This window comes from Pongo abelii, chromosome 7 (genome assembly GCF_028885655.2).
Source record: "Pongo abelii isolate AG06213 chromosome 7, NHGRI_mPonAbe1-v2.0_pri, whole genome shotgun sequence".
In the NCBI taxonomy this organism is placed as follows: Eukaryota; Metazoa; Chordata; class Mammalia; order Primates; family Hominidae; genus Pongo; species Pongo abelii.
The window spans coordinates 62,183,625-62,207,359 of NC_071992.2; the positions used below are offsets into that span (position 1 = coordinate 62,183,625).

At 40.6% G+C, this 23,735-nt stretch overlaps 1 protein-coding gene across 12 annotated transcripts in view; it reads left to right on the plus strand.

The window, feature by feature from the left end:
* SPIDR (scaffold protein involved in DNA repair) overlaps positions 1–23,735 on the plus strand; it is a 486,770-nt gene that overhangs the window by 359,206 nt on the left and 103,829 nt on the right. The window lies entirely within an intron of this gene.

Sequence of the window (23,735 nt, forward strand, 5' to 3'; positions counted from 1 at the left end):
CTACTTGGGAGGCTGAGGCAGGAGAGTGGCGTCAACCCAGGAGGCGGAGCTTGCAGTGAGCCGAGATCACACCACTGCACTCCAGCCTGGGTGACAGAGCGAGACTCCATCTCAAGAAAAAAAGAAAATAGAGAGTTCAGTCGATAATGATGTAAGGGTTTTAAAGCATTTATTGCAATTAATGTAGAACTAAAAGTTCAAGCAAAAATTAAGCAACCACAGGCAGATGATAGAAGAATTAAAATATGACATTTAACATCAAATGAAATAAAATTACCTGAGAGGAAGGAACTCATCATTTGAATTAAACAAAAAAGGAGAACTGAGCCATCCAGAGGTAGCTTGTGGGGAGAGACTCCACAGGCCTCTGGTAGCTGTATCTCAAGGCAACCGTGTGAGGCCTTCCACACGTACCTGGCCTGCCACCTGGTTTCTCGTAAGCGCAAGACCACCCTTCCTTTCTTTGGTGTGGAATCTCAATGCAGGTTGTCTACAGCTCCTAGAGGAGAGAACAAGAGAGGACTAGATTATATTTGCCTGCTATGGAATGGGAAGAAGAGTGAAATAAATGTCGAAATGTTCTTGATGCCTCCCAATGAAATCAGACTTTTGGAAAACTTCAGAAGTAGCTTATTCAGCTTTGTACCTTGAGTCTTTGCACACAGGTAAGTTAAATAGAACCCTGGCTACTCTGGAATCCCACAGACATTGAATGAGGAGAAGCTGAACATCTCTGAGGACCCATCTCCTCAAGAGCTATGGAAAAGTGGGAAACTGCAGTGACAGCAAGGATACCAGGAAATCTTGTCTTTAAAATTTTTGAACGTAATTCTGGCTTGTACTCAGCTCATGGTTGCATCATCCTCTCTCCAGAAAAGGCTAGAACAAGATTTCCTGAAATGATATATGTTCAAGAGCTACCACGTATTTGGGAGAAAGTGTCATTCCTAATGACAGACCATAAAAGTACTATCTGGTAATTTACTTTTATGTTTCAGTTTTGAACTTCTTCCAGGTGCTTCCTAAATATTAATATCTGGTCTCTGTTTTATGTTTGGGTGGAAAGTTGGGGAGAGTATAGCCCAAGGAGCTGAGGAGCAACGATGAAGCCACATACCTGTGAGCACTGTGACTTTTAGGCCTTGTGGCAGCTATGACTCATCTGTCACCTCTGCCCGGACAGAGTATGCTCTGTTAATATTGTGGTAAAAACAACACTAAGTATGCCCATTTACTTATATGCATTTATATGTGTCCGCTTTATACACTACCTGGAAGCTTCCATAAGAAGAGACCGTTTCCAATCACTGCCGCCACGGAGGAAATGGATGCTATGCGGCAGGCTCCCTGAATGCCTAATAGAACCATGTGAATTTTATGTGTATGTATGCATTAACTTATATTTATTTGTTTATTTACTGAGATAAAATTAACATAAAATTGGCCCTTTTAAACTATGTAATTCAGTGGTAGCACATTCACAGTGTTGTACAACTACCAACTCTATATCATTCCAAAACAGTTCAATCACACCAAAGGAAATCCTGTACATATTAAGCAGTCCCTCCCCACTAACCCCTTCCCCAGTCCATTGCAACCACCAGTCTGCTTTCTGTTTCTGTGTATTTGTCTATTCTGAATATTTCATATAAATAGAATGATACAGCATCTGACCTTTTGTGTCTGGCTTCTTAAACTTAGGATAATGTTTTCAAGGCTCATCCATGCTGTAGCATATACCAGTATTTCATTTCTTTTTATGGCTGAATAATATTCTGTTGTGTAGATAGATATATCACATCTTATGCATTCATCAGTTTATGGACATTTGTGTTGTTTTCACTTTTTGGCTATTATGAATAATGTTGCTATGAACATCTGCACAGAAGTTTTTCTGTGGACATCTGTTTTCATTTTTCTTGGTGTAGATATGCCTAGGAGTAAGTTACTGGGTCATATGGTAATTCTATGTTTAACTTTTTGAGGAACCACCATACTGTTTTCCACAGTGGCTACATCATTTTAAATTTTCACCAGTGGTGCAATTTCTCCACATCCTCGCCAGCACTTGCTATTTTCTTTTTGTAACAATAACCATCCTAATGGGTGTGAAGTGGTATCTCACTGTGGCTTTGATTCACATCTCTGTAATGACTGATGATGAGCTTCTTTTCATGTGCTTGTTGTCCATTTGCATATCTACTATGGAGAAATGATTTTTCAAGTCTTTTTTTAAAATTATGTTATATTTTTATTGTTGAGTTGTAAGAGTTTTCTTTTTTATTTTATTTTATTTTAAGTTCCAGGTTACATGTGCAAGATGTGCAGCTCAGTTACATAGGTAAATGTGTGCCATGGTAGTTTGCTACACCTATCAACCCATCACCTGGGTATTAAGCCCCACATGCATTAGCTATTTATCCTGAGGCTCTCCCTTTCCCCACTCCCTACCCCATACAGGCCCCAGTGTGTGTTGTTCCCTTCCCTGTGTCCATAAGTTCTCATTGTTCAGCTCCCACTTGTAAGTGAGAACATGTAGTGTTTGGTTTTCTGTTCCTGTGATATTCTGCTGGGGATAATGGCTCGCAGCTCCGTATCCATGTCCTTGCAAAGGACATGATCTCATTCCTTCTTTTTTTTTTTTTTTTTTTTTTTTTTTTGTAGATGGAGTCTCACTCTGTTGCCAGGCTGGAGTGCAGTGGTGGCGTGATCTCAGTTCACTGCAACCTCTGCCTCCTGGGTTCAAGCAGTTCTCCTGCCTCAGCCTCCCAAGTAGCTGAGACTACAGACATGCACCACCATGCCTGGCTAATTTTTTTTGTATGTTAGTGGAGACGGGGTTTCACCCCGTTGGCCAGGGTGGTCTTGATCTCCTGACCTCGTGATCCGCCCACCTCGGCCTCCCAAAGTGCTGGAATTACAGGCGTAAGCCACCGCGCCCAGCTGATCTTGTTCCTTTTTATGGCTGCATGGTATTCCATGGTGTATATGTACCACATTTGCTTTATCCAATTTATCATTGGTGGGCATTTGGGTTGATTCTGTGTCTTCGCTATTGTGAATAACGCTGCAGTGAACATATGCATGCATGTATCTTCATAATAGAATGATTTATATTCCATTGGGTGTATACCCAGTAATGAGATTGCTGAGTCAAATGGTATTTCTGGTTCTAGGCCTTTGAGGAATCACCACATTGTCTTCCACAATGGTTAAACTAATTTATATTCCCATCAACAGTGTAACAGTGTTCTTATTTCTCCACAGCCTCACCAGCATCTGTTGTTTCTTGACTTTTTAATAATTGCCATCCTGACTGACATGAGATGGTATCTCATTGTGGTTTTGATTTGCATTTCTGTAAGAGTTCTATTTTTATATATTGTAGATATAAGACCCCTATCAGATACATGATTTCCAAAATTTTCTTCCCATCCTGTAGGTTGTCTTTTTACTTTCTTGATAGTGTCCTTTGATACACAGAAGTTTTAATTTTTTTTTTTTTTAAAGAGACAGGGTCTTGCTCTGTCACCCAGGCTGGAGTTCAGTGGTGGGATTATAGCTCACTGCAGCCTCAAAGTCTTGGACTCAGGCGAGCTTCTCAAAGTGCTGGGATTGTAGGGGTGAGTCACTATGCCCAGCCAAGTTTTACATTTGATGACACTCAAATTGTCTATTTTTTCTTTCGTTGCTTGTGCTTTTGGTATCTTTTCTAAGAACTGTTATCAAATCCAAGGTCATGAAGATTTACTCCTGTGTTTTTGTTCAAGAATGTTATAGTTTTAGCCTGTATATGCATTTAGGTATTGGGGACATTTTAAATTAATTTGGCTAGTTCATTGCAATTCCCCCTTAATCTTAGGATTGACATTTCCATTTCTGCGAAAATAGCCTTTTTTTTTTTTTTTTTTTTTTGTCCAGAGTCTCACTCTGTTGCACAGGCTGGAATACAACAGTGGCACTATCTTGGCGCACTGCAACCTCCGCCTCTCGGGTTCCAGCAATTCTCCTGCCTCAGTCTCCCAAGTAGCTGGGAATACAGGTGCACACACTGTAATTGACATCTCCACTAAACCCCGGGCACTCCACCATGCCTGGCTAATTCTTGTATTTTTAGTGGAAAAGGAGTTTCACCATATTGGCCAGGTTGGTGAGCCTTATCAAAAACCAATGTTTTTGATAAGGATTGCATTGAATCACTATATGGCAGTAGCTTAATAATATTCAGTTTTTCAGTTCATGAAGACAAGATGCTTTTCCATTTATTTAGGTCTTCTTTAATTTCTTTCAGAAATGTTTTGGAGTTTTCATTGTACAAGTCTTATACTTCCTTATTTACATTTCTTTCTATTTTATTATTTTGATGTTATTATAAACCAGTTTGTTTCTTAATTTTCTTTTCAGATTGTTCACTGCTAGTGTATAAAAAAACAACTTATTTTTGTTTGTTGATCTTGTATCCTGCAACTTTGCTGAAGTTTTTAGCTGTAACAGATTTTTGTGGATTTTTAAAAAATTTTCTACATAAAATATTGTCATCTGCGAGTAAAGACAGTTTTACTTCTTCCTTTCCAATTTGTTTTTTATTTATTTCTTTTTCTTACTTAATTGCTATAGCTAGAATTTCCAGTACAGCATTGAATGGAAGTAGCAAAAGCAGGAATCGTTGTTTTGTTCCTGATCTTGGGGAGAGCTCTCATTCTTTCACCATTGAGTGTGTTAGCTGTGGAGTTTTCATCAATGCCCTATGCCAGGTTGAGGAAGTTCCTTCTTTTCCTGCTTTGTTGAGTCTTTTTTGTCCTGAAAGAATCTTGGATTTTGTCAAATGCTTTTTCTGCACAGTATAATCACACTTTTTAAATTTTATATATTATATAGTTAGGAATCAGAGAAGTGTGTTACCTACAGTGATTCTTAGAGAAGGTGTTTATAACCAAATTACTAAAATAATTGCTTTGAGTCATCAGGATATAGAACCAGTTCAATTCTACTGGATCCTTCTTTGCAATGATATTCTCTATAGTGGAAATTTACAAATATGTACTTATCATTACTTTTTTATTTAATTACTTTTAACATGCTTCTCATTTTAAAATAGTTTTAGCTGTATAGAAAAGTTTGCGAAGATAATACAGAGCGTTCCCAAATAGAGTGTTCCCACGTACTCCATACTGTTTCCCCTGTTGTTACATATTACATTATTATGCCACATACATAACAATTAATCAAGCAGTATTGTCACAATATTATTCACTGAAGTTCATACTTTATTTAAATCTCCTTAGATTTTCCCTGATGTCCATTTTCTGTTGCAGCACCCCGTTTGTGATAGCACGTTACATCTCATTGTCATGTCTCCTTAGGCTTCTGTAGACTTTCTTAAATGCTTTTTGCTTTTTATTACCAGGACAATTTTGAGGATTACTGGACAGATACTTTGTAGAAGATCCCTTATTTTGTGTTTTTTTAATATATATATATATTTAGACAGGCATGGATTTGGGAGAAAAAGATTGCCTACATAAAATTCCGTTTTCATTACATCCTATCAAAGGTACATACTATCAACATGATGTATGTCTGCTGGCATTAATTGTAGTTGCTGGCCCAGGTAGCAATCATGATTTGTCAGGTGTCTATGAAGTTACTTTTTAAGAAAATTAAGCTATTTTTATACTTCCATTTTATAATGCCTGGGAGGTGAAGCTGGAGCATGCACTGTTACCTCCATTGGTACCATAGTCTGAAGCAAGCATTTGTGACATAGACGACAACATCAGAGAAGGCGTGGCATACAAGCCAAATTTCTGAGTAGTCTTTGAAGTCAACTATTATTCATGTTTGTTTCAGGATTAACGGTATAGGATTGGGGGCACTTCTAAGACCTTAAACATAATTTCGCAGTGGATAAATATATCAAATTGTATCCATTCATCAGTTTATGGACATTAGGGCCATCAAAAGATGCAACATCACCCTTCAGTGCTGTCAAATGGAAATAATAAGGCCTGTTGTAAGTTACCTTTTGTTGCAAGGGTTAGATAGGATAATATATAAGAGATGTTGTTCCATTAATAGACCTTTGTCAAGTGCCTACTGTGTCACATCATCCTGCAGTGCAAACAGTGGCATGTACAAAAGAGAGAAAAAACAGCTCCTGTCCTAAAATATCTGTATGAATAAAAGCCACCTCCATAATAAGTTTTGTCCTGGATGATATGAGCTAACATTTCCAAAATACTGACCTTAGATTACTTTATGCCATTTTGGGAGTGGGAAGTACTAACTTAAAATGAATATTGCTTCTCTGAGCCACATTGTTGGTGCTCAGCTGCTGCTCAGTTCTTGGGGTGCGCCAGAGACAAGCCCCAGTCTTCAGGGCGGTGACAATCATGTCATCAAGACTTGCCACAGCTTTGGGTACGCTGTGTTCTAATAGATTTCCTTTAGGCCCAAAGATATCTTTAATGTCAGTAAGTGCACTGCAGAGGTTTAATGTATTGGGCAAGGATCTCTAAAGTCAGGAGATCAATGCAGAGTTAACACGCTTTTGTGTATGTGGTGTTTGAATCAGAATTCCTCTCGTGTCATTTTCTAGTTGGTTTGGTTGGATTTTTTTTTAAGTAATCTCATTCCTTCATCTTCTGCAAAAGAGATGCGTCTATCAGTGTAAAGGCTTTTCCTGTCATCCTCTTCATTCTATACAGTCCGGCTATCATTATTCAGTCTTGAAGGAAAACCAAACTGAGTTTATTAAAATCTGAATGATATGAATTAAAAAAAATTTTTCCCTTTAAGGTGCATACATAACTCAAACTGTAATATAATATTGCCAAGGGTGGTAGATAGGTTGCACAGTAAACATTCTATAAATTTTAGCAGGAATTAATTTTTTTATTCAGGTATAGATTTTAATAATTTTATTTTCTAAATATTAATTTTGAAAACATGTCAGTGCATATTATACACGGAGGAGATAAACAACTGTGTTATTTTCTCAGAATTACCTGGCAAGTAATTTATTACTATATACAAGGCCTTAGTTTTAAAAACCAACATATAATTGTTTTATATAATTAAAATAGTTTGTGTGTGTGTGTACTTTGAGGTAAGAACAGCTGAGCAACCAACTTTTAAAGTAATCGTTTTTTAGTTCCATTGGTCTTTAGCTTCATTTATGAGAACTTACAACTTAGTTTAGGAACAATATCAATGTCAAAAATGGGATACTATGCTGTCATCTAAAATTAAGGAATGTGAACAGTCTTTCTGTGTTAATGTGGAATGATCACAAGGATTATTATAACCAATGAACAAGGTCCAAAACAAGCACAAAAGTGTGTTACCATTTGGTTAAAACAAAGGGGTACCATAGGCGCTAATGTTCTTTCTATGCATGAAATATCTTTGGAAGATACACAAGAAGCTGGCAACTTTAATTGGCCCGTGGGAGAATGAGGCAATTGGGAATAGAAGGGAGAAGTTTGAATTTTGAACCATGTGTATGGGTTACCTGTGTTAAAAAGCCTTTTGTAATGAATAATCTAAAAGAGAGTCCTGGCCAGCTTTAAGGTTTGTTAATGATTAAGTTGATTTTAGTCATGAAGTTGATCTTGTGTGCTCTGAGATATAATTCTACACAATGAATCTCCGCATATGTCTTTTTAGGTGGTAGGATTATTCAGCTTTAAATAATTTAGATGTTTGGGGTCTTGGTTTAAATGTCTTTTTGGTGTTAACAGAATCATGGAATCTTGAGAGTTCAATTGGCCCTTAAATACTAGCTACAAATTATTGATTTACTACTTCGTCTCAGCTGCACGTTTGAGCACCTCCCATGGTGGCACATTGCTCTACTGCAGCCCCTGTGCAGCTCCCTTTCCTAGAAGGCTCTCTCCTATCTTGAGCTTGAACTTCTGTCCCTGGATCTTCTGCCCCTTGGAACTGACACTTCCTCTCAGGGTCATGTAGGGTCACATAGGATCAGACTCTTTGCTTTTTCTACATGATACTCTGAATATGCATATATGTATATTACCCCCCCCCCTTTTTTTTTTTAAGGAACGGGGTCTCACTCTGTTGCCTAGGCCCAGTCATGGCTCACTGCAGCCTCGACCTCCTGGGCTCAAGTGATCTTCCTGCTTCAGCCTCTTGAGTAGCTGAAACCACAAGTGCTAAGTCTTTATAGTGCTGAGCTTCACATTCTTTTCTTCTCTGGTTCTTTAATGTCTTTAAGAGCAACTCTATTAATATTAGTTACAAAATAATTTTAGCCACCTGCTCAGCACATGTATTCTATTTCCCCCACCGTGCTGCCTTTAAGGTGGTGTAGTTAAATGAAAAAAGGAATAAGGAAGAAAGGAAGGAAGAGAAGAAAGTTTACTCTAAAGATTGACCAGAGAATTCTATGATATCATGTCTGTGCTGAAGGAGCGCACTATCTTTTCAGGAAGATAGAGAGGATGTAGTCATACACATGCATGTGTTCTATTCTAATAGAATGCAAGCTATTAATAGAAAGCGTACTAGCAGGATACAGATCAGAGAATTACAGCGGCTGCCAGGAGTAGTCAAGGAAGACATTTTGAAAGACAGAGTTCAGCCAGGTTTTGAGAAGGACAAGTTAGATCTCTCTGTGATGGTAACATGGGATCATTTGGTTTTATTTTGATTATGAGATGAAACTTACCATTTAAACCATTTTATTTTATTTCATTTCATTTTATTTTATTTTATTTTATTATTATTATTATTATTATTTTTTTTGAGACGGAGTCTCACTCTGTCACCCAGGCTGGAGTGCAGTGGCATGATCTCGGCTCACTGCAACCTCCGCATCCCGGGTTCAAGCAATTTTCCTGCCTCACCCTTCCAAGTAACTGGGATTACAGGCACCACACCTGGCTAATTTTTTTGTTTTTAATAGAGACGGGTTTTCGCCATGTTGGCCAGGCTGGTCTCGAACTCCTGACCCCAGGTGATCCACCCGCCTCAGCCTCCCAAAGTGCTGAGATTACAGGCATGAGCCACCACACCCGGCTCATTTAAACCATTTTAAAGGGTATACACAATTCATTGGTTTTGTTTTTTTGTTTCTTTGGGATTTTTTGAGACAGAATCTCTCTCTGTCATCAGGCTGGAGTGCAGTGGCGTGATATCGGCTAACTGCAATCTCCACCTCCCGGGTTCAAGCGAGTTCCTTGCCTCAGCCTCCCAAGTAGCTGGGACTACAGGCACACATCACCATGCCCGGCTAATTTTTTGTATTTTAGTAGAGACGGGGTTTCGCCGTGTTGGCCAGGATGGTCTCGATCTCATGACCCCAGGCAATCCACCCACCTCGGCCTCCCAAAGTGCTGTGATTACAGGCATTAGCTAGCACGCCTAGCCCATTTAAACCATTTTAAAGGGTATACAATTTTTTGGGTTTTTGTTTTTGGTTTTTTGAGGTGGAGTCTCACTCTGTCGCCAGGCTGGAGTGCAGTGGCACAATCTCAGCTCACTGCAGTCTCCGCCTCGTGAGTTCAAGCAAGTCCCCTGCCTCAGCCTCCCGAGTAGCTGGGACTACAGGCGCACACCACCATGCCCAACTAATTTTTTGTATTTTAGTAGAGACAGGGTTTCACCATGTTGGCCAGGATGGTCTCGATCTCCTGACCTTGTGATCCGCCCACCTTGGCCTCCCAAAGTGCTGGGATTGCAGGCGTGAGCCACCACGCCCGGCCAATTCATATGGGTTTTGGTGTGTTCACAGTGTTACTGTGACCATCACCACTATCTAATTCCAAATGTCTGGATCATTGTTTTTTAATAATTCCTTACATGAATCATCTTGAAAGTGAAGCCCAAATGAATCATCTGGGCATGTCATGTAGTCTCACCCTGCCTTGGCTGCCTCGTCTGTAGATTGTAGATTTGGGTTATGTGATCTCTTCATCCTCTCATCTCTGTTCTTGCTTCTGTCTTATTGTGCACGCCTCTCTCTTGATGACCTGAGAGTCTTTGAGGGAAGGGGCTCTGCCCTTTCTTGCCTGTGTGTGCACATATCCATTTGGCTGAGGCCTCTCAGTGCCATCTGGCACAGAGCTGTGTGAATACAGGGCCCCCATAAATGTTTATTAGAGAAATCAAAGGTGTGCTCAGTTCTAAGTTGAGTGCCTAGACTACAGTCAGATTTTCAAACTTTAAAAGTTCAAGTATGGGAGGCCAAGGCAGACAGATCACCTGAGGTCAGGAGTTCAGTACTAGTCTGGCCAACATGGTGAAACCCTGTCTCTGCAAAAATTAGCCAGGCATGATCGTGGGTGCCTGTAGTCCCAGCTACTCAGGAGGCTGAGGCGGGAGAATTGCTTGAACCCGGGAGGCAGAGGTTGCAGTGAGCGGAGATCGTGCCATTGCACTCCAGCCTGGGCGACAGAGTGAGATGGAGGGAAATCATTGCAAGATAAGACTGGAAAGGTAGATTGAGATCATGTTGCAGAGGGCTTGAGAGTTATCTTATGGGCAAACTGCTGAGGCATTTGATATGATCCAAGTAGGGTCTTAGTGGCAGGCAGGAAGCAGAGTTGAGAGCTTGAATGTCCAGGGCGAGGTGCCCAGCCCTGTCAGCCCTGCAGGGAGGCCCACCCAGCAGAGGAATGGATGCAAGAGAAGGGCTTCTTGAGTGATGGAAAAATCTGGATTCAGCAATGGTTAGGATTTGAGGAGTAAGGAAAAGAAAGATGGCTTTGAAGTTTTCAACCTTGGTAACTTGGAAAATAATAGGCCTGGGGAGAGGGCAGGAGAAGGATTAGACTTCAAGTCAGAGACCCACCACTTGGAGCAGCTGTACAGCCTGTGACGTTCCCTAAGCTGCTGGCCTCCTGGCCACAGGAGGCATAGCCCTCCAAGGGCTGATTAGAGGTAAGACTCGGCCTGAGTCAGGCCCATACGCAGGCACTGCTGACCTGACGCGGGTCTCCTTTGGTGCTCTGCCTCACCTGCTGCAGCCTCACAGCCAGCTAGGGGGTGCACAGAAGGTGGAGGTAATGACAGGATGTCATGGAAAGTAGGGGCTGGGGTCCCAGGAGGATGGGGGTGACTCGAGAGTTAGCATCTGTACTGCAGATTAATGCCCCAGGCACAGCATCGACCCTGCATGGATGAGGCGAAAACCCTTTCATCCACCAGGATAACTAATTGAATCACACTTTCAGCCTCTTCAAGAAAATGAAAGAATGTCAGGTCAACTCCCTAAATTTTCAGTTGACGTTGCAAGTAACCTCATACATTAAAAGGCTAGGTTAGGTCAAGCCCATAATATGAAATTATCCAGGCACCCTCTTTGGTTTATTCTTGGCTATGTTCACTTAGCCACATCTAGAATTAGATGGAGTAGAAAAACACTTGTGAGTGCCGGGACACCCATGTTCTTTTTGCCACTAAGCAGTGTGGCCCACAGCAGGCTCAGTATCCTCTAAGACCTACTCTGTCCATCTGTGAGATGAAGATAAGAGAAATTACCACAGGACCTTCTAGTGCACTAACAGCTTGGAGTTTTTTAGCCATGTGAAGAATTAAAATAAGGATTATCTCTTTATCATAAGATTGCCTCCTCTTGTAAAGTAAGTCACTGAATAAGAAATGACTTACTACAGACAAGCAAATGCTGAGAGATTTTGTCACCACGAGGCCTGCCCTAAAAGAGCTCCTGAAGGAAGCACTAAACATGGAAAGGAACAACTGGTACCAGCCATTGCAAAAACATGCCAAATTGTAAATACCATCGAGGCTAGGAAGAAACTGCATCAACTAACAAGCAAAATAGCCAGCTGACATCATAAGGACAGGATCAAATTCACACATAACAATATTAACTTTGAATGTAAATGGGCTAAATGCTCCAATTAAAAGACACAGACTGGCAAATTGGATAGAGTCAAGACCCATCAGTGTGCTGTATTCAGGAAACCCATCTCACATGCAGAGACACATATAGGCTCAAAATAAAGGGATGGAGGAAGATCTACCAAGCAAATGGAAAACAGAAAAAGGCAGGGTCTCTGATAAAACAGAATTTAAACCAACAAAGATCAAAAGAGACAAAGAAGGCCATTACATAATGGTAAAGGGATCAATTCAACAAGAACAGCTAACTATCCTAAATATATATGCACCTGATATAGGAGCACCCAGATTCATAAAGCAAGTCCTTAGTGACCTACAAAGAGACTTAGACTTCCCCACAATAATAATGGGAGACTTTAACACCCCACTGTCAACATTAGACAGATCAACGAGACAGAAAGTTAACAAGGATACCCAGGAATTGAACTCAGCTCTGCACCAAGCAGACCTAATAGACATCTACAGAACTCTCCACCCCAAATCAACAGAATATACATTCTTCTCAGCACCACACCACACCTATTCCAAAATTGACCACGTAGTTGGAAGTAAAGCACTCCTCGGCAAGTGTAAGAGAACACAAATTATAACAAACTGTCTCTCAGACCACCGTGCAATCAAACTAGACTCAGGATTAAGAAACTCACTCAAAACCGCTCAACTACATGGAAACTGAACAACCTGCTCCTGAATGACTACTGGGTACATAACAAAATGAAGGCAGAAATAAAGATGTTCTTTGAAACCAAGGAGAACAAAGACACAACATACCAGAATCTCTGGGACACATTCAGAGCAGTGTGTACAGGGAAATTTATAGCACTAAATGCCCACAAGAGAAAGCAGGAAAGATCTAAAATTGACACCCTAACATCACAATTAAAAGAACTAGAAAAGCAAGAGCAAACACACTCAAAAGCTAGCAGAAGGCAAGAAATACCTAAGATCAGAGCACAACTGAAGGAAATACAGACACAAAAAACCCTTCAGAAAATCAATGAATCCAGGAGCTGGTTTTTTGAAAAGATCAACAAAGTTGATAGACCGCTAGCAAGACTAATAAAGAAGAAAAGAGAGAAGAATCAAATAGACGCAATAAAAAATGATAAAGGGATATCATCACCAATCCCACAGAAATACAAACTACCATTAGAGAATACTATAAACACCTCTATACAAATAAACTAGAAAATCTAGAAGAAATGGATAAATTCCTCGACACATACATCCTCCCAAGACTAAACCAGGAAGAAGTTGAATCTCTGAATAGACCAGTAACAGGCTCTGAAATTGAGGCAATAATCAATAGCTTACCAACCAAAAAAAGTCCAGGACCAGATGGATTCACAGCCGAATTCTACCAGAGGTACAAGGAGGAGCTGGTACCATTCCTTCTGAAACTATTCCAATCAATAGAAAAAGAGGGAATCCTCCCTAACTCATTTTATGAGGCCAGCATCATCCTGATACCAAAGCCTGGCAGAGACACAACCAAACAAGAGAATTTTAGACCAATATCCTTGATGAACATTGATGCAAAAATCCTCAATAAAATACTGGCAAACCGAATCCAGCAGCACATCAAAAAGCTTATCCACTATGATCAAGTGGGCTTCATCCCTGGGATGCAAGGCTGGTTCAACATACTCAAATCAATAAATGTAATCCAGCATATAAACAGAACCAAAGACAAAAACCACATGATTATCTTAATAGATGCAGAAAAGGCCTTTGACAAAATTCAACAACCCTTCATGCTAAAAACTCTCAATAAATTAGGTATTGATGGGATGTATCTCAAAATAATAAGAGCTATCTATGACAAACCCACAGCCAATATCATACTGAATGGGCAAAAACTGGAAGCATTCCCTTTGAAAACTGGCACAAGACAGGGATGCCCTCTCTCACCACTCCTATTCAACATAGTGTTGGAAGTTCTGGCCGGGGCAATCAGGCAGGAGAAGGAAATAAAGGGTATTCAATTAGGAAAACAGGAAGTCAAATTGTCCCTGTTGACAGATGACATGATTGTATATCTAGAAAACCCCATTGTCTCAGCCCAAAATCTCCTTAAGCTGATAAGCAACTTCAGCAAAGTCTCAGGATACAAAATCAATATGCAAAAATCACAAGCATTCTTATACACCAATAACAGACAAACAGAGCTAAATCATGAGTGAACTCCCATTCACAATTGCTTCAAAGAAAATAAAATACCTAGGAATCCAGCTTATAAGGGATGTGAAGGACGTCTTCAAGGAGAACTACACAAACCACTGCTCAATGAAATAAAAGAAGATACAAACAAATGGAAGAACATTCCATGCTCATGGGTAGGAAGAATCAATATCGCGAAAATGGCCATACTGCCCAAGGTAATTTATAGATTCAATGCCATCTCCATCAAGCTACCAATGACTTTCTTCACAGAACTGGAAAAAACTAAAGTTCATATGGAACCAAAAAAGAGCCTGCATTGCCAAGTCAATCCTAAGCCAAAAGAACAAAGCTGGAGGCATCACGCTACCTGACTTCAAACTATACTACAAGGCTGCAGTAACCAAAACAGCATGGTACTGGTACCAAAACAGAGATATAGATCAATGGAACAGAACAGAGCCCTCAGAAATAACGCCGCATATCTACAACTATCTGATCTTTGACAAACCTGAGAAAAACAAGCAATGGGGAAAGGATTCCCTATTTAATAAATGGTGCTGGGCTGAAACTGGATCCCTTCCTTACACCTTATACAAAAGTTAATTCAAGATGGATTAAAGACTTACATGTTAGACCTAAAACCATAAAAACCCTAGAAGAAAACCTAGGCAATACCATTCAGGACATAGGCATGGGCAAGGACTCCATGACTAAAACACCCAAAGCAATGGCAACAAAAGCCAAAATTGACAAATGAGATCTAATTAAATTAAAGAGCTTCTGCACAGCAAAAGAAATTACCATCAGAGTGAACAGGCAACCTACAGAATGGGAGAAAATTTTTGCAACCTACACATCTGACAAAGAGCTAATATCCAGAATCTACAATGAACTCAAACAAATTTACAAGAAAAAAACAACCCCATCAAAAAGTGGGCAAAGGATATGAACAGATACTTCTCAAAAGAAGACATTTATGCAGCCAAAAAAACACATGAAAAAATGCTCATCATCACTGGCCATCAGAGAAATGCAAATCAAAACCACAATGAGATACCATGTCACACCAGTTAGAATGGGAATCCTTAAAAAGTCAGGAAACAACAGGTGCTGGACAGGATGTAGAGAAATAGGAACACTTTTACACTGTTGGTGGGACTGTAAACTAGTTCAACTATTGTGGAAGTCAGTGTGGCGATTCCTCAGGGATCTAGAACTAGAAATACCATTTGACTCAGTCATCCCATTACTGGGTATATACCCAAAGGGTTATAAATCATGCTGCTGTAAAGACACATGCACACGTATGTTTATTGCGGCACCATTCACAATAGCAAAGACTTGGAACCAACCCAAATGTCCAACAATGATAGAATGGATTAAGAAAATGTGGCACATATACACCATGGAATACTATGCAGCCATAAAAAAGGATGAGTTCATGTCCTTTGTAGGGACATCGATGGAACTGGTAACCATCATTCTCAGCAAACTATTGCAAGGACAAAAATCCAAACACCGTATGTTCTCACTCATAGGTGGGAATTGAACAATGAGAACACATGGACACAGGAAGGGGAACATCACATACCAGGGACTGTTGTGGGGTGGGGGGAGGGTGGAGGGATAGCATTAGGAGATATACCTAATGCTAAATGACGAGTTAATGAGTGCAGCACACCAACATGGCACATGTATACATATGTAACAAACCTGTACATTGTGCACATGCACCCTAAAACTTAAAGTATAATAATAATAAAAATTAAAAAAAAAAAGAAATGATTTACCGTTAGTAGGAATTTCTGATGTCACAAAAAAAGAAATGTTTCCCTTTACTTAAGAATTCTGAATATTTGATAAGGCATTAATTTATCTGTGATATATATTTTCTTAAGAAAACCAAAGGACCCTAAGTTTGTGTATGTGTTTAAGAAATTGCTCAAGGTACTCTTGTCTCTGCTTTTGAAAACTTTCTCTTCCTTGTTTGAGTTATAGAACTAAATCCAAACGGGAAATTTGGCTTTGTGCACTGACAGATCATGTGATTCCTCCCCCCTCCCCGGCCCCCAGCACCCCTATCGGTGCTCAGCGAGTCCGCTGCACACTCTGTTCAGTAAACAACTTTAGAGAACCAGACCCGCCGGTTCATTCACTGAGAGCATTTGGAAAGGGCTGTCTTTGTGCCGCCTTGACGTACTGGCCGGAGTGGAATGGAGAAGTTAGCGTTTGTGTTTTCATTAGTTCTTTTTATAGCAGCGGACCAGCTGGAACTGGTTAACATTAGCCTGGGCTGCCTAGTAGTGCACAGGTCTCTTACGCAGGATGAAGGGCTTCTGATGAAAACAGATTTTGTTACTCATGATACCACTGACTGTGTTTACATGAACTCACTCATTCTGTCATGGGATGTGATTTAGAATGGCTTCCTTAAAATGCAGGAACTCCCTAGGTGCTATTCAGAACCATCCTTTAAAACAAATGAGAGACTCAAAAATATAGATGGCTTTCCCTATTAAACCAGCCATCCTTCCACAGCACATGCTTCCTGAGATAATGCTTTTAAAGAAATCTAAATTTTGGCTACTTGGGATGTTTTCCCCATGGTGTTTTAAAAATTGGGTAGAGAAGGTTGTTTGTCCTCCAGTCACAGCAAGGAATCATCATCTTATGGGGATAGAGAATAATTTAACCAACCATTTCTGACAAAGTTAAACAGAATTGTTCATGTTTTCATGGGTAGAATTCTGGCTAAAGGCAAAAATTAACAATTTTAAGAATCATTAGTTTAGGATACATTAATATAAGTTGAGCATCCCTAATCCAAAAATCCAAAATCCAAAACTTGTTGAGCACCAGTATGAGTGGCTGAAATAGTGACACCTTTGCTTTCTGATGAGTCAGTGTACACAAACTTTGTTTCATGTATAAAATTATTTAAAATATAAATAAAATGCATAAAATTACCTTCAGGCTATCTGTATAAGGAATATGTGAAACATAAATGAATGTCATGTTTAGACTTGGGTCCCATCCCCAAGATATCTTATTATGTCTATGCAAATATTTTCAAATCTGAAAAAAAAAATCCTGTCCCAAGCAATTTGGGTAAGGAATACTCAACCTGTGTATCATGAATACACATATACTGACTTCTGTCTAACAAAATGGAAATAGATAAAAAACATTGAATGAAGAATGTTGGTTGGTTTTTTGGTGTGGCTTGTTTTGGGATTAAAGTATAAACCAACTTAGCCAATATTCTCAAGTAGCTGAAAATCTGCAGGGCCCAGCTACTTTCTGGATCAGTCTCATTGAAAATATATCCTCCATTTAAACTTAATTTATTTGCAAAAATGAGTTTAGGGCCTTTGAAAAATGCTAAATGATTAAGTTGTAGAAATATAAGGACTGAGATTTTCCCTTTAAGGGTCACAGCAGCTGTTTGAAGAGATGCAGGCATCTCTCACAGTTTAGCTAGATCACTTAAGGAAAAGTTTTGTTTGATTCTTCCTGATGCTGTCTTTTCCCCTAGAATAGGGTAGACAGTATTAGGAATTTAGTAATCATACATGTTAGGATGGTAGTGATGGTAGTAGGGACTCAATTGTCATCCACCTCACGGGAGATTGTTTAGTAGATTAAGTGAGATAACAAAGATGAGATGCTGGGCACCCAGTAGGTCTGGGTTTTGGGGGTTTTATTTTATTTATACATAGCAGGTATTGGCAAGCATATTATTTTAGGCTTGGCGGGCCATACCACAGTCTGAAAGCATCAGTCTGAAACACTGAAAGCAGCCGCAGACAATAATATCTAGATAGATGGATGTGGCTGTGTGCCAGTAAAACTTTATATACAAAGGGCCGGTGTGGTGGCTCATGCCTGTAATCCAACACTTTGGGAGGCCGAGGCAGGTGGATCACCTGAGGTCAGGAGTTCGAGACCAGCCTGGCCAACACAGTGAAGCCCTTTCTCTACTAAAGATACAAAAATTAGCTGGGTGTGGCGGCATGAACCTGTAATCCCAGCTACTCAGGACCTGTAGCTTGTCTCAGTTACCCACACATTGGCCTTGGCTTTCATCCCAGCCTTTACAGGTGGGCATAGGTCAAATGTTCTAACTCTTTACTCAGAAAATACCATGTGACCTGTAGCCCCCCTATGGTCTTCCCATGCACCTGTATGGCTGATCTGACGTTCCTGGTTCTTGTTCACGTGAGATATAGACCACATCCATTTATTATGCCCTGTTGACTCAAGCAAGTAAAAGCTACAACCACGGGGCAGAAGTCACAGTACCCCTGTCACACGGAATCCCAGGCCTTCTTAAAGGGCAACCTACAGACTGTGAGAACAAGAACTCAACGACAGCCCCCAGCACCCTGAGGGAAGAGGCAGGCAGAGGCCAGGATGAGGGCCTCAGAGGGAGGGACGGAGAGAGACAGCGATGAAGAGGCTGGGGCCCTCATCTCTGACCACTCCCAAAGGTCACATAGGCACTGGGTGGTAGAGGCAGAAAATAAGCCCTTTCTCCTTCCAAGTCTCTGCCCTGCCTCATGCAACCCATTGATCCTCTGACTCTGAAGTGGGCAGACAGGCACCCTAGACCCAAACTTGTGACTACCCGAAGGCTTTGTAACAGTGGGGAAGAGAAAGATTGCAGTCTTTAGTTGAAGACTTTGCATTCTCTGTGCCCTTGGTTATAACAATAGGTTTTTAGAAAAATCTGTCTTAGGGTCAATTTACAGTTCTTCAAAGTAAGAGCTGAGGCTTTTGTTGACAGTCAACTGGGTCTTACCTCCTGGTGGTTGCATATGGCATGCATTAATAAATGAATTCTAAAACCACACAAACATTACTGAATATGTTCAAACTAAAAAGCAACACAGAAAAGTACTGGATTTATAATCATCACAATAAATTTATCAGAGAAAATGGTGAAAGAGGAAATGTGTGTCTCTAAAGCAGATTTAGATTTCATTTATTTGGGACATATAAAAGAGGAAGGAAGAGTTGATAAAGAATTCTTATTTGACTCTTCAAAGTCACTATTCATCAGAAATTCAGAGAATCAACATAGAAATTATAATGGTAGTTTGTTTTCTGGAAGGCCAGTGAAATACAGCTCCTTAATTTATAATGAAATTTACTTTCTAACAAATTAAGTCTTTCTAATGAGACCAACATTCAGAATTCAGCCCTTACCTTGGGATGGTCTGAGAAAACCAAAAGGCCAACTGTTTTATTGCTTTAGATCAGTTAGGTGATGATAACTATGAGCATTTATAATAATATTTTTAAATTGGCCCTGCGAGGCTTGAAGACATAGAACTGAATGTACTGCCAGATATTTTTGCAGGAGTCACAGATGTAAAAGAGAATTCTGCACACGCATCCCCCTCCCCAGCACCCAAATGCAACATATTTTCAGTTAAATCCTCTGGAATGGACTATTTTTAGAGAAATGGCAGGGGGAAGGGTGGCTAGGAAGCATGTTCTTCACAACCTTTTTCATTATGTACTACAAAAAATATTTACGTTTTAATTTAATCATGACGTGCTGTACTGTGGTTCACCCTACTGAGAGTGAAATACCAAGTTGAACTACATTTCATCTTCTTCAAGCAAACTGCAAAGTTTTACCTACTCTGAAATTTGAGAGTTAACACATGGTACCCAGGCCTGGGCTAGGCTTGGCAAAATGCAAAATACAAGCAACATTGCTCAACATCACACCCTTTCACTGCACTCACAGCCCATCTTGTGCATAAAATAATGTGACAGCCTGGTTCATTAGTATTTTTCATGTAATTTTAAGTACCATTATAGGTTTCAAAATTTGCAAAAATAGAAAAATTATTTTAATTCTACTCCCAGTATAATTATTTTACATACTATCTTCTAGTCTGTTTTATAATACTTATTTTAAATTGAAATCATAAAACTTTTTTTTGTTCTTAGCCAAAGAATGTCGGCAAACTCTAATGGTCCTCATTTCCACTGCACAGCATTTCAGTTTGACTTTACATACTCAGGGGAAAAGAAGGCAGCTTGGTTGAGAAACTGCAAGATCCCAAGTGCCTGTTTTTTGTCTTTTGTTTAGTCTTGTTTTTTTGAGGAACTAATTAAAGCACCCAAAATCTCCAAGCAGTAGCTGGCCTTTCAGGGGCATGCTGCACAGCGGTTCTGGAGAGGACGGTATCTCCAAGGGTGGGTGAGTTCCCCATTGCTCAGAGGAATCAGCCAAGGGGCCTGCAGTGGAAGCTCCCAGGCCGAGCTGGAACTTGAAACCAGGTCTGTCTGCCTCTGCACCTTCAAGCCAACAAGGGCATAAGGCAATTTGCCTCTATAAATGTAGCATCCAGCTTATTTCACATTCTGTGCTCAGTAGAACAGTGACCATTTAGAAACACTGGTAACAGCATAAAAACAATTATTCTCATTCACTCTAATGGAAACCACCACTAGTACAGAATTGAAAAATACAAATAATACTTTCATTTGAGGCATGAGCATTTATCTGTCAGCTTAACTTGTGAGAAACCTGGCTATCATGATAAGTGTCTGTAATCAGGAGTTAGGCAAATTAATATTATTTGCATATTATTTTTTGATGTCTAGAAAATATTTATAAACAAAAAGCCAGTCATCTGAGACTCTGATGAAGGAAGGAAGTCAAGACAAGGAAGTGTTTCCTTGTCACCTCCTGCTTTTGTTGACTGTGTGGGTAGCCAGGAAAGGACTACAGTCTTCTGCATAGGAGGGGGATGGCAGCAGAAGCAACAGGGCCATGAACCAAGGAGAATGTTCTCACCTGCTGCTGTTGGACCTCCAGGCCATGCCATCTGATGTGTACAAGAGGATATGGAAAGATTTAGGTTTTTTCTTTTTGAAGACTAGATATGCAAATGATTGGAAAAAAAAAAACAAAAAACAGGCATAGTGGCTTTGGGAGGCCAGGGCAAGAGGATTGCTTGAGGTAAGGAGTTCAAGACCAACATGGGCAACCTGGGCAGACACTCAGGAAGTGGGGGTGGGAGATACTGTTTACTGACTGCATTCCTCATCACCCTCAGTTAATGTTTATTAGGTATACTCAAAGTACAGGGCAGTATTATGGCTTGAAAAAAGCATAATGAACTTAATAAGTTAAAAATAACCTTGAGGCTGAGCGTGGTGGCTCTCGCCTGTAATCTCAACACTTTGGGAGGCTGAGGTGGGCAGATTGCTTGAGCCCAGGGTTTCAGAACCAGCCTGGGCAACATGGCAAAACCTGATCTCTACCAAAAATACAAAAATGTAGCTGAGTTTGGTGGTGCATGCCTATAGTCCCAGCTACTCTGGAGGCTGAGGCAGTTGGATGGATTGAGCCCAGGAGATTGAGGCTGCAGTGAGCCAAGATCGTACCACTGCACCCCAGCCTGCGTGACAGAGTAAGACCCTGTCTCAAAAAAAAAAAAAAAAAAAAAAAGAATTACCGTGAGTCCTGTCTAGTTAGATCCTCAGTGCAACTTTGAAAAACAATGAAAAAAGGGCTGGGCATGGTGGCTCATGCCTGTAATCCCAGCACTTTGGGAGACCAGGGTGGGTGGATCACGAGGTCAGGAGTTCAAGACCAGCCTGGCCAAGATGGTGAAACCCCGTCTCTACTAAAAATACAAAAATTAGCCAGGCATGGTGGCGGGTGCCTGTAATCCCAGCTACTCAGCAGGCTGAGGCAGAGAATTGCTTGAACCCAGGAGGCAGAGGTTGCGGTGAGCCAAGATCATGCCACTGCCCTGCAGCCTGGGCGACAGAGCAAGAATCCATCTCAAAAAACAAATTTAAAAAAAAAATGAAAAAAGAACTTTTCCAAATACAAAAGTGAGAAAGGAAACTTAATAGTCTGACTCACTGAATTCCTCCAGTGGAAAACCTCCACTCTTTGGAGACCCTGAAATTAGTGAGGGTGTTCATTAAAGCCATTGTGTCTTTTTTAGCATCATGCACTGCACTGCCCAAGAGCCAGAGGACACCCTGCTCACCTGGCGCAGGCCTGGCTGTGGTACCCCCGCCCACCATGGCTGAGTGGGAGGGCGAGCTGTCATTGAGCAGCGCAAACTACTCACCTGGCTCAGAGCCTGTACCCACACCATCCTCTCACGCCTGGGCCAGGCAACCTTTGCTGACTTAGCTTCCACAGAACATTTGTTTTCTGCTTTGTAGTGTACTGCCTCCACAGAAATGAATGGAGAATTGAACAGCTGGAGAAGGTTTTTCACCATCCAGATTTCACCAGTGCATCTCATTTATCTGGCTGTAATGATCAATCACCTGGCCCCAGTAAAGCATTTGTATGATCAAGTAACACTTTTCTTGAGAGTGGAGTCCTAAAGTTTGCTGTGTTGTCAGTTAAAAGAACTGGGTTGGGGGAAAGGGAGATGGTTAATGGGTCCAAAGATATAAAGATATAGTTAAATAGGCTGAGTGCGGTGGCTGACACCTATAATCACAGCACTTTGGGAGGCCGCCAACATGGTGAAACCCTGTCTCTACTTAAAAAAAAAAAAATACAAAAATTAACTGGACATGGTGGCACATGCCTATAATCCCAGCTACTTGGGAGGCTGAGGCCCAAGAATCGCTTGAACCTGGGAGGTGGAGGTTGCAGTGAGCCGAGATCACACCACTGCTCTCCAGCCTGGGTGACAGAGTGACTGTCTCAAAAAAATAAAATAAAATAACTAAAAGATTAAATTGGCTTATTTGTAACACAATGAAAAGATAAATGCTTGAGGGATACCCCATCTACCCTGATGTGATTAAGTGTTGTATGCCTGTATCAAAATATCTCTTGTACCCCCATAAATATATACACCTACTATGTACCCTCAAAATTTTAAAAAAATAAACTGTGGAAGAACTATAACCAAGCATCAAAAAACAGATTGCCCTGGCCAGGCGCAGTGGCACCTGTAGTCCCATCTATCAGGAGGCTGAGGTCAGAGAATCACTTCAAGCAAGAGTTTGAGTCTGTGGTGTGCTATGATCGTGCCTGTGAATAGGCAGTGCACTCCAGCTGGGTCAACATAGCAAGACCCTGTCTCTAAAAAAAATAAAAAAAGAACAGATTACCCTAAGAAGAGGATATTTGGGTGAAGGTACTTCTGACCTCTGGGAGGAAGGAGAAAGCCAACATGCTTACCTGCTTCCCAGTGGGTGAAAATTGGGCAGACATACATGTTGGCTTTCTATGTAGCCTTGGATAAGGAAACCCACCCACAAAGGTAACTATTTCCTTATATGTAGAGAACTTTAGTCAGAAAAGCTTTGCAGTAATTTGTGAATGCTATACAGGCATGGCTCACTTTATTATGCTTCACTTTACTGCACTTTGCAGATAGATCATTTATTTACTACTTGAAGGTTTGTGGCAACCCTGCATCAAGCAGTTCTATCAGTATCATTTTTCCAACAGCATGTGTTCACCTCATGTCTCTATCACATTTTGGTAATTCTCATAATATTTCAAATCCCTTCATTATTATTATCTGTTACGATGATCTATGATCAGTGATCTTTTATGTTGCTATTGTAATTGTTTCAGGACACCACCAACCACACCTATATTGGATGCCAAATTTAATCAGCAAATGTGTGTGTTCTGACTCCTCTACTAACTGGCTGTTCCTCCATCTCTTTCC